At 34.5% G+C, this 2560-nt stretch overlaps 1 pseudogene; it reads left to right on the plus strand.

Annotated features, from left to right (window-relative positions):
• The first annotated feature begins 1965 nt into the window (after window positions 1-1965).
• Window positions 1966-2085, plus strand: LOC145297112 (5S ribosomal RNA; annotated as a pseudogene).
• Window positions 2086-2560: the final 475 nt, after the last annotated feature.

The raw sequence follows: 2560 nt of genomic DNA on the forward strand, positions 1-2560 counted from the left end.
ACACACGTGGGTGCTTTATGTGCCTGCTAGTGTTATTAGATAGGTTTTGTGTCGAAATATCTTCAATAAGTATCGATACTCGATAATCGAAATAATCTGATGAAAATGAAGGATCAAGCTATTTTGATCAAAGTTAACACCTAACAGGGCATAACACCACAAGTGCATTTGAGGAGTTCTATTGCCGTACAAGCCCAAAAGCTAGACTTATAAAGTCAACAGTAGGTTCTTTTATATGACAGAGACGTGTTCGAAATGAATGTTTCTGTTTAGAGCACAACTGAAGCAGTATACTTTTGCGCTTGAAACTTTAATTCAAGGTATTATATGTAAAAACTAATTTATGAAATCAACAGTAGGTTCACTAGAGTGAAATGTAGACTATAATGTATTGTGGGCATATATTGCAGGGAGACATATGAAGCTTCCTCCTGCGTTCAAAACGAGAGTAGGCAATCAATGGATTTGATTGCAAATTGACGATTTCACCGATTCGATGACGATAAAAATATTGAAGTGCGAAACATTCGTTGTCATCATTCAATCCCAGGCAACGTCAAGTCTCTCTGCTAGCAATTTATATCTCTAGAATACATTAGTTATAGCTAAACGAGTTTTTGTTGAAAAGGTTTTATAGGGTGCAAGCCGTTATTTCTATATCAATACTGTCTTTTTTCATTCATATACTCTTCAGAAAAAATAGAAATCCTTTGCTTTTTGAAGAGTATATGAACGAAAAAATACGGTACTGGCATAATAACCGTCTGTTTCTGCATAACGAGACGGATCTGTAAAAAATGTACCGTAATTTTAACATGCTTGAGGGGCTGTTTTGTATGAAAAATATATATTTTGATTTTGGGATGTAACTATACTGTTATTCTTTATATATATATATATATATATATATATATATATATATATATATATATATATATATATATACTAGCGGGAGTACCCGGCGTTGCCCGGGTGTTTGGAGGTGTGTGTGCTGTTAAATAAAAAAGAAACCGGGGGGGGTAAAAGTTGATAGGATCGAACCCGAAGTCCCGAGGCGAAGTTTGAAAATAAAATCGACCAGCCATGAGTTACTGAAAGATGTTTGAATTTTTTTAAGTAAAAACCAAATTGACAAATGCGCGCTCGGAAGTCGTAGAGCAATAGCTATTCAGCAAATGAGGTCAATGACCAGGTTTGTTTGTTATTAGCGAAGTAAAAAAAGAAAACAACGTAAAAGCTTAAGCGGTGGGGGTAATCAAAACATCGAAAAACACACAAAAAACTAACGTAAGGCAAACGAACGATGTTAAATATAAAAATCGAAAAAACAATAAAGAAAACAGAAAAACGAACACGTGAAAAATGGCTTAAATAAGCCTGTTTCGATATTAAAATTTAAAAAATCGGTGAGTACCCCGGTGTTTTTGGGTGTGTGGTCGTGGGTGGATAAGCAAAGTAAAAAAAAAAACAAAACAGAAAAACGAACGTTACGTGAAAAATGGCATAAATAACACTGGTTCAATATGTAAATTTAAAAAATAAAAAAAGACATCTCACACCACGATTCGAACCCAAAATGTTTAGATAACGAATCAACGAGCTAACCAACTGAGCTAACGCGACGTACATGAAATTTAGTCAGTTTTTCAACTATTTAAATAAATCAGGCCATGACGTAATCTGACGCATGCGTAGAACCGGTCGTCGTCACGAGAGGACCGTTTTTGTTGACCTCCCCCCCCCCCTGTGGAAAATTGTCGATTTCGGGGATGAAAAAAATGAACGTTTTTAGCCAATTTTTTTATATTTTTCGAGCGAAGTATGGATATTCAATATGATACAGAGTTTGTGAATTTTCGTCGTGTCTGTCGAAAGTTTTTAGCGGACACACAAACACACATACAAACATACAAACATACATACACACATTTTCGCTTGAATATATATATATATACATACATACATACATATATATATAATCACGTTGACACACCGGTTCGCATCAGATCACCGAAGTTAAGCAACGTTGAGCCTGGTTATTACTAAAATGGGTGACCAATTTGGGAATTCCAGGCGCTGTATGTAGGAGGACGTCGATAACTCCCTGCAAGAGTTGCAAAAACCTAATGTCATCATCATTTCTCTTGAGAGGAATATACATGCGACTAGGGACCAATTGTGAATTTCATACTCCCATGAAACTTCTTGCTTTGGAGGAAGCCAGTTAAACCCGAATAGGATTAGTGCCGACCGGCACACACACACACACACACACACACACATATATATATATATATATATATATATATATATATATATATATATATATATATATATATATATACTCCTATAGATTCGTTTTTCTTTCATGTGTATTGATATTCATATTAAACCGCTCTTTTCTATTTATTTAAAAAGAAAATAATATTTTCTCATATACGGGTTGTGGAATTGCATTCACTAGCAAAAGATCTAGCTAATTTGCATATTCTTTTAAACATTCGTTTTAATTAATTCCCTACTAGTTGCTTCGGTTTTCTAATAGCATAATCATCTTTAG

Source organism: Euprymna scolopes, chromosome 17 (assembly GCF_053919585.1).
Source record: "Euprymna scolopes isolate OS-2025 chromosome 17, ASM5391958v1, whole genome shotgun sequence".
Taxonomy (NCBI): domain Eukaryota; kingdom Metazoa; phylum Mollusca; class Cephalopoda; order Sepiida; family Sepiolidae; genus Euprymna; species Euprymna scolopes.